The sequence below is a fragment of the Coregonus lavaretus genome, assembly GCF_964263955.1.
Source record: "Coregonus lavaretus genome assembly, chromosome: 2".
Taxonomy (NCBI): Eukaryota; Metazoa; Chordata; class Actinopteri; order Salmoniformes; family Salmonidae; genus Coregonus; species Coregonus lavaretus.
Genome location: NC_139989.1, coordinates 74314110 through 74324177, shown reverse-complemented (window position 1 = coordinate 74324177; position 10068 = coordinate 74314110).

Sequence of the window (10068 nt, the reverse complement as noted above, 5' to 3'; positions counted from 1 at the left end):
CACAGGAAACACACACAGGACACACACACACACTGGACACACACACACACACACACACACTGGACACACACACACTGGACACACACACACACTGGACACACATACACACACACACACACAGAGGACACACACACACTGGACACACACACACACACACTGGACAAACAGACACACACACACACACACAGGAAACACACACAGGACACACACACACACTGGACACACACACACACACACACACACCTGACACACACACACAGGACACACACACACACACTGGACACACAAACACTCACACACACTGGACACACACACACACAGGACACAGACACACACTGGACACACACACACACACACACACACTGGACACACACAAACACACACACACACACACACACTGGACACACACACATACGCTGGACACACACTCACACACATACACACTGGACACACACACACTGGACACACACACTGGACACACACACATACGCTGGACACACACACACACACACACACACACTCACACTGGACCCACACACATACACACTGGACACACACACACACTGGAAACACACACATGTGACACACACACACACAGGACACACACACACACTGGACACACACACACCTGACACACACACACACAGGACACACACACACTCACACACACTGGACACACACACACACTGGACACACACTCACACACACTGGACACACACAAAGACACTGGACACACACACATACACACTTACACACACACACACACACACACTGGACACACACACACTGGACACACACAAACACACACACACAGTGGACACACACACTGGACACACACACATACGCTGGACACACACACTCTGGACACACACACACACACACACTCACACTGGACACACACACACATACACACAGGACACACACACACACTTGACACACACACACACACTGGACACACACACACACTGGACACACACACACACACTGGACACACACACACATACACACTGGACACACACACCTGACACACACACACACACACACACAGGACACACACACTGGACACACACACACACACACTGGACACACACACACTGGACACACACACACACACACACACACACACTGAACACACACACACACACACACTGGACACACACACTGGATACACAAACACAATGGACACACACACACTGATCACACACACACACTGAACACACACACGCTGAACACACACACTAAACATACACGCTGGATACACACACACACTGAACACACACACGCTGAACACACACACACACTGGACACACACACACACACACTGAACACACACACACACACTGGACACACACACACTGGACACACACACACACACTGGACACACACACACTGGACACACACACAAACTGGACACGGATCCACACACACACACTGGACACACACACACACATACACACACACTGGATTCACACACACACACACACACACACTGGACACACACATCCATAAACATTGGACACATACACACTGAACGCACACACACACTGGACACACACACACAGGACTCACACACACACACACACACACACACTGGACACACACACACTGGACAGACACACACTGGACACACACACACTGGAAACACACACACTCACACACTGGAAATACACACACTCACACACTGAACACACACACACACACTGACACTGAACACACACACATACTGGACACACACACATTGAACACACACACACACAGGACACACACACACACACACACTGGACAAACACACACTGGACACACACACACACACACACACACACACTGGACACACATACATACACTGGACACACACACACACACATTGGACACACACACTGAACACAACCAGCCCTGCCATTTCAACCTGTCCTTATCTAGTGTTTCACCCCTGACATCCTCACACCGTCTCACTGTCCATGTCTGCTTTTAGCTCCCACCTCTACTTCACTGTGTTATAATGGACCTTAAGCTTGTTATGTCACCTCTGGAACCAGTTATCAAACATACTGACCTTTCTGACCCTATCCCATGGCCCTACTTTCTACAACTGAACATTTAAATTCCTCTATGAGTTTTGTTTAGTGTCCATTTACTTATGTATGTATTTGTTGTATATTGGGGTTGTGCTGCAGAGCATCATGGGGGTTTGTATGTATTGAGATGATCACGTTCCAGATAAATGGTTGAACTGATTCCTGTCTCCTGTCTCATAATTATTGAATTATTATACAGACGTGGTTATGAAACCCACGAGACATAACAAAAGATTGGTGATGAGTAAGTCTGAATCTACACGAACTATTCTGTCTGGAAGAAGTGGGTTTTTACAACTGTTTAAAACTGTTATTTTCTGTGGTGCAGAATAGGCTAATGTTAGCACAGTGTATTGATAGCAGAGGCAAGTGCATAGTCTAGCTAGCTAAGAAAGAGAGTTAACAAGTGGTGTAAAGTACTTAAGTAAAAATACTTAAAAGTACTACTTAAGTAGTTTTTTGGGGTATCTGTACTTGACTTTACTATTTATATTTTTGACAACTTTTACTTTTACTTCACTACATTCCTAAAGAAAATAATGTACTTTTTACTCCATACATTTTCCCTGACACCCAAAAGTACTCGTTACATTTTGAATGCTTAGCAGGACAGAAAATGGTCCAATTCACACCCTTATCAAGAGAACCTCCCTACTGCCTCTGATCTGGGGGACTCACTAAACACAAATGCTTCGTTTGTAAATTGTCTGAGTGTTGGAGTGTGCCTTGGCTGAACGTACATTTTAAAAACAAGAAATTCATCTGGTTTGCTTTATGTAAGGAATTTGAAATGATTTATACTTGTACTTTTACTTTTGATACTTTAGTATATTATAGCAATTACATTTACTTTTGATACTTAAGTGTATTTAAAACCAAATACTTTTAGACTTTTACTCAAGTAGTATTTTACTTCACTTTTAGTTGAGTCATTTTCTGTTAAGGTATCTTTACTTTTACTCAAGTATGACAATTGGGTACTTTTTCCACCACTGGAGTTAACATCGTCATGGACGGCAGAAAAGGACTGGAGACGGACATCGCATAACTTAGTCCAAGTGGTGGTCAGAATGTTTGTCTTAACTAGCCAGATAACTCCAACATGTCTGATATGAACATTGACATAAACCCTCTACATACTTGAGTTTCTCCAGTCTGCAGTGTGGATCCTCCAGTCCAGCAGAGAGCAGTCTGACTCCTGAGTCTCCTGGGTGATTGTAGCTCAGATCCAGCTCTCTCAGGTGTGAGGGGTTTGACCTCAGAGCTGAGATAAGAGAAGCACAGCCTTCCTCTGTGACTAGACAGCCTGACAGCCTGCAAAGAGTCAAATCATATTAAAACCACACTGCTATTCTTTGGTGGTGAAAATAGTGGCAGTATATTTTTTCAACATTTTCAGTTAAATCAGTGTCCTGAAACCTGCTCTATCTATTCATAAATGGATGTATCATTATTAGAAATGACAAATTATCAAAGTATTGCTTGTAGAGATAAAAATGTATAGTCCAAATATTTGAGTAGACTGACCAGAGCAGTTTAAAAAGCAGTATCAGTCCAAGACAGACAGTGAGGTATCAGATTTAGATTGTATTGAGTATACAGTGCATTCAAAAAGTATTCAGACCCCTTGACTTTTTCCACATTTTGTTAAGTTACAGCCTTATTCTAAAATAGATTAATTAGTTATTTTTCCCCATCAATTTACACACAATACCCCATAATGACAAAGTGAAAACAGGTTTTCAGACATGTTTGCAAATATATAGAAATACCTTATTTACAGAAGTTTTCAGACCCTTTGCTATGAGATTCGAAATTGAGCTCATGTGCATCCTGTTTCCGTTGATCATCCCTGAGATGTTTCTACAACTTGATTGGATTCCACCTGTGGTAAATTCAATTGATTGGACATGATTTGGAAAGGCACACACCTGTCTATATAAGGTCCCACAGTTGACAGTGCATGTCAGAGCAAAAACCAAGCCATGAGGTCGAAGGAATTGTCCGTAGAGCTCCGAGACAGGAATGTGCCGAGGGGAAGGGTACCAAAAAATTTCTGCAGCATTGAAGGTCCCAAGAACATAGTGGCCTCCATCATTCTTAAATGGAATAAGTTTGGAACCACCAAGATTCTTCCTAGAGCTTGCCGCCCGGCCAAACTGAGCAATCGGGGGAGAAGGGCCTTGGTCAGGGAGGTGACCAAGAACCCGATGGTCACTCTGACAGAGCTCCAGAGTTCCTCTGTGGCCACTCCTCAGTAAAAGGCACATGACAGCCCGCTTGGAGTTTGCCAAAAGGCACCTAAAGACTCTCAGACCATGAGAAACAAGATTCTCTGGTCTGATGAAACCAAGATTGATCTCTTTGGCCTGAATGCCAAGCGTCACGTCTGGAGAAAACCTGGCACCATCACTACGGTGAAACATGGTGGTGGCAGCATGCTGTGTGGATGTTTCTTAGTGGCAGGGACTGGGAGACTAGTCAGGATCGAGGGAAAGATGAACAGAGCAAAGTACAGAGAGATCCTTGATGAAAACCTGCTCCAGAGCGCTCTGGACCTCAGACTGGGGTGAAGGTTCACCTTCCAACAGGACAATGAGCCTAAGCACACAACCAAGACAATACAGGAGTTCTAAAAACCCATAACTTTGTCATTATTTGATGTTGTGTGTAGATTGATGAGGGAAAAAAACTGTTTAATCAATTTTAGAATAAGGCTTTAACGTAACAAAATGTGGAAAAAGTCAAGGGGTCTGAATACTTTCCGAAAGCACTGTGTAACTATACACTATATATACAGCAGTATGTGGACACCCTTTCAAATTAGTGGATTTGGATATTTCAGCCACACCGGTTGCTGACAGGTGTATAAAATCGAGCACACAGCCATGCAATCTCCATAGACACTAAGCGGTCCCGTTCTGTGAGCTTGTGTGGCCTACAACTTCACGGCTGAGCCGTTGTTGCTCCTAGACGTTTCCACTTCACAACAAAAGCACTTACAGTTGACCGGGGCAGCTCTAGCAGGGCAGAAATGTGACTTGTTGGAAAGGTGGCATTCTATGACGGTGCCATGTTGAAAGTCAATGAGCACTTCAGTAAGGCCATTCTACTGCCAATGTTTGTCTATGGAGATTGCATGGCTGTGTGCTCGATTTCATACACCTGTCAGCAACGGGTTTGGCTGAAATAGCCGAATCCACTAATTTGAAGGGTTGTCCACATACTTTTGTATATATAGTGTATTTCCCTGGTATATTACTCATGTCTCACCCGTCCAGTTATGCTGCTCTGGCGCCATCCTGTGGACAGCTGGGAACACAACTTCAACTCCATTACATTCAATGTATCCCACAAAGTGCCACTTGGCTGGACAAAGCAGTCTGAATGGAAATCAGGTCCATATATGAATACAGGCAGACACACAGCCTTACATGTCATATCACTGAGTCTCAGTTTAAATCACGGTTTAAACATAACAAGTCATTGCAAGTGAAACCATTTCTGAATTAGGTTTTAGGTTTTATTCACACCAAAGAAAAGATGTGAAAGACAAAACACTGCAGATTGTCACACCCTGGCTCTGGGGACTCTATATGTTGAGCCAGGGTGTGTATATTCTATGTGTTTATGTTTTAGGTTGTAGATTCTAGTTGTTCTATTTCTATGTTGGCCAGTGTGGTTCTCAATCAGAGGCAACGAGTGTCAGCTGTGGCTGGTTGTCTCTGATTGGGAACCACATTTAGACAGGCTGTTTTCCCACAGTAGTTGTGGGATCTTGTTCCGTGTTGGTTGTGTTTAGACCTAGGACGTCACGTTATCGTTTATTGTTTTGTTTATCGTGTGATACTTAATAAAGTATAGTATGTTCGCTCTTCACGCTGCGCCTTGGTCCTCCTCCTTAGACGATCGTGACACAGATAAATAAACAGGTAAAAATAGTGTTCAGGTGAGGATGGGAAGCTCAAAAGGGCTGATATGAAAACCACACCACAAATAAAAGTAAAAAAAACAACGTTTGATCAATCAGTTAAACAAAACATATTAATTTTAATTATAAATGTATATATATATAAGTGGTTTGCGAAAGTATTCACTCCCCTTGGCATTTTTCCTATTTTGTTGCCTTACAACCTGGAATTAAAATTGATTTTTTGGGGGTTTGTATCAATTGATTTACACAACATGCCTACCACTTTGAAGATGAAAAATATTTTTATTGTGAAACAAACAAGAAATAAGACAAAAAAACTGAAAACTTGAGCGTGCATAGCAGCAATTACAGCTGCAAGTCTCTTGGGGTATGTCTCTATAAGCTTGGCACATCTAGCCACTGGGATTTTTGACCATTCTTCAACGCAAAACTGCTCCAGCTCCTTCAAGTTGGATGGGTTCCGCTGGTGTACAGCAATCTTTAACTCATACCACAGATTCACAATTGGATTGAGGTCTGGGCTTTGACTAGGCCATTCCAAGATATTTAAATGTTTCCCCTTAAACCACTCAAGTGTTGCTTTAGCAGTATGCTTAGGGTCATTGACCTGCTGGAAGGTGAACCTCCGTCCCAGTCTCAAATCTCTGGAAGACTGAAACAGGTTTCCCTCATGAATTTCCCTGTGTTTTGCGCCATCCATCTTTCCTTCAATTCTGACCAGTAAGAGCTGATATATCATGTAGATTAAACACAGAAACACTGGAGAACCACTCAGAGAGGTATTCATCTACAGGACTGGGACACTGAAGAACCACTCAGAGAGGTATTCATCTACAGGACTGGGACACTGTAAAACCACTCAGAGAGGTATTCATCTACAGGACTGGGACACTGGAGAACCACTCAGAGAGGTATTCATCTATAGGACTGAGACACTGTAAAACCACTCAGAGAGGTATTCATCTATAGGACTGGGACACTGTAAAACCACTCAGAGAGGTATTCATCTACAGGACTGAGACACTGTAAAACCACTCAGAGAGGTATTCATCTACAGGACTGGGACACTGTAAAACCACTCAGAGAGGTATTCATCTACAGGACTGGGACACTGTAAAACCTCTCAGGGAGGTATTCATCTACAGGACTGGGACACTGTAGAACCACTCAGAGAGGTATTCATCTACAGGACTGGGACACTGTAAAACCACTCAGAGGGGTATTCATCTACAGGACTGGGACACTGTAAAACCACTCAGAGAGGTATTCATCTACAGGACTGGGACACTGTAAACCACTCAGAGAGGTATTCATCTACAGGACTGAGACACTGTAAACCACTCAGAGAGGTATTCATCTACAGGACTGGGACACTGTAAACCACTCAGAGAGGTATTCATCTACAGGACTGGGACACTGTAAAACCACTCAGAGAGGTATTCATCTACAGGACTGAGACACTGTAAAACCACTCAGAGAGGTATTCATCTACAGGACTGAGACACTGTAAAACCACTCAGAGAGGTATTCATCTACAGGACTGAGACACTGTAGAACCACTCAGAGAGGTATTCATCTACAGGACTGGGACACTGTAAAACCACTCAGAGAGGTATTCATCTACAGGACGGAGACACTGTAGAACCACTCAGAGAGGTATTCATCTACAGGACTGGGACACTGTAGAACCACTCAGAGAGGTATTCATCTACTGGACTGAGACACTGTAAAACCACTCAGAGAGGTATTCATCTACAGGACGGACACACTGTAATATCACTCAGAGAGGAATTCATCTACAGGACTGAGACACTGTAAAACCACTCAGAGAGGTATTCATCTACAGGACTGGGACACTGTAGAACCACTCAGAGAGGTATTCATCTACAGGACTGAGACACTGTAAAACCACTCAGAGAGGTATTCATCTACAGGACTGAGACACTGTAGAACCACTCAGAGAGGTATTCATCTACAGGACTGAGACACTGTCAAACCACTCAGAGAGGTATTCATCTACATGACTGGGACACTGTAAAACCACTCAGAGAGGTATTCATCTACAGGACTGGGACACTGTAAAACCACTCAGAGAGGTATTCATCTACAGGACTGAGACACTGTAAAACCACTCAGAGAGGTATTCATCTACAGGACTGGGACACTGTAAAACCACTCAGAGAGGTATTCATCTACAGGACTGGGACACTGTAAAACCACTCAGAGAGGTATTCATCTACAGGACTGGGACACTGTAAAACCACTCAGAGAGGTATTCATCTACAGGACTGAGACACTGTAGAACCACTCAGAGAGGTATTCATCTACAAGACTGAGACACTGTAAAACCACTCAGAGAGGTATTCATCTACAGGACTGAGACACTGTAAAACCACTCAGAGAGATATTCATCTACAGGACTGAGACACTGTAAAACCACTCAGAGAGATATTCATCTACAGGACTGAGACACTGTAAAACCACTCAGAGAGGTATTCATCTACAGGACTGGGTGGGTATTATTAGTCTGTTCTGAGTAGAAATGGATATAAACAGTGATTAAAACATAAAAACAGCGAGTTTAGTGCCCAGATTCTGACACTTATCTCCAAGAAGATAATTCCCATTTATAGTTATTTTGATACCACACGCAAAGGGGTTCTTCGTTTGTCCCCATAGGAAAACCCTTTTTTGTTTCAGGTAGAACCCTTGGGTGGTGAAAAAGGTTCTACTTAGAACCTTTTAGTGGTGAAAGGGTTCCACTTGTAACAAAAAATGTATGAAATACTGTGGGGTTTAATAATGATCCAGGGTGATTTCTGATACTACTGATCATCATTACTGTATGAAATACTATGGGGTTTAATAATGATCCAGGGTGATTTCTGATACTAATGATCATCATTACTGTATGAAATACTATGGGGTTTAATAATGATCCAGGGTGATTTCTCATACTACTGATCATCATTACTGTATGAAATACTATGGGGTTTAATATTGATCCAGGGTGATTTCTGATACTACTGATCAACATTACTGTATGAAATACTATGGGGTTTAATAATGATCCAGGGTGATTTCTAATACTACTGATCAACATTACTGTATGAAATACTATGGGGTTTAATAATGATCCAGGGTGATTTCTGATACTACTGATCATCATTACTGTATGAAATACTATGGGGTTTAATAATGATCCAGGGTGATTTCTGATACTACTGATCATCATTACTGTATGAAATACTATGGGGTTTAATAATGATCCAGGGTGATTTCTGATACTACTGATCATCATTACTGTATGAAATATTATGGGGTTTAATAATGATCCAGGGTGATTTCTGATACTACTGATCATCATTACTGTATGAAATACTATGGGGTTTAATAATGATCCAGGGTGATTTCTCATACTACTGATCATCATTACTGTATGAAATACTATGGGGTTTAATAATGATCCAGGGTGATTTCTAATACTACTGATCATCATTACTGTATGAAATATTATTTTTTTCTTTAAAAAACTGCATTGTTGGTTAAGGGCTTATAAGTAAGCATTTCACTGTAATGTCTACACATGTTGTATTCAGCGCATGTGGCAAATAAAATTTGATTTGATTTGAAAATATTACGGGGGAAAAATACCCAGCTGTCAGAGACTCCAACCAGACCCAGAGAGTAGAGTCTCCAGTACCCAGCTGTCAGAGACTCCAACCAGACCCAGAGAGTAGAGTCTCCAGTACCCAGCTGTCAGAGACTCCAACCAGACCCAGAGAGTAGAGTCTCCAGTACCCAGCTGTCAGAGACTCCAACCAGACCCAGAGAGTAGAGTCTCCAGTACCCAGCTGTCAGAGACTCCAACCAGACCCAGGGAGTAGAGTCTCCAGTACCCAGCTGTCAGAGACTCCAACCAGACCCAGAGAGTAGAGTCTCCAGTACCCAGCTGTCAGAGACTCCAACCAGACCCAGAGAGTAGAGTCTCCAGTACCCAGCTGTCAGAGACTCCAACCAGACCCAGAGAGTAGAGTCTCCAGTACCCAGCTGTCAGAG